This window comes from Cystoisospora suis (assembly GCF_002600585.1).
Source record: "Cystoisospora suis strain Wien I chromosome Unknown contig_1010, whole genome shotgun sequence".
Taxonomy (NCBI): domain Eukaryota; phylum Apicomplexa; class Conoidasida; order Eucoccidiorida; family Sarcocystidae; genus Cystoisospora; species Cystoisospora suis.
In genome coordinates, this window is record NW_027153811.1 from 5076 (window position 1) to 5525 (window position 450).

General features: G+C 54.9%; 1 protein-coding gene across 1 annotated transcript in view; it reads left to right on the forward strand.

Moving 5' to 3' along the window:
• CSUI_002362 (wd g-beta repeat-containing protein) overlaps positions 1-450 on the forward strand; it is a gene marked incomplete at both ends in the record, with an annotated part of 4825 nt that overhangs the window by 3775 nt on the left and 600 nt on the right. The window lies entirely within an intron of this gene.

Consider the following 450-nt stretch of genomic DNA (forward strand, 5'->3'; position numbering starts at 1 on the left):
AGCATTCAGTCAAGAAGGCTTTACCCTCCGCAGGGCTGGACCGGGCGCTGACCAGAACTGTTTCCAGGAGTGGGTCCACTCCGGCTTCTCCAGCAGCGCCACCTGATAGCTCCGGTTGCATATCGTCTGCTTGGTTAGCTGTAGCGATAACGCTCGGCCCTCTGGCTCTCTTACTTAGGTAGCTATTTTGGCCGTTGAGCTGAAGCCGAGTTTCTTACGTCGCCGTCTTCTGTCTCTGTCTCACCAAGTCCGGGGTAACGGTACGAAACTGTGTAGCTGTCCGTTGTCGGAGTCCCGAGGCACTGTTTCAAATAGGACGCATACAGCCAATTTGCTTTCTCACCGCCGGTAAACTTTCTTGACGGGACCTCGTTTTCCCGGTCCCGGCTGATATTTGCCGGTAGATTCAGGTTTGAGGACCCGGCGTCAACCGTGACTGGTATATCAAGG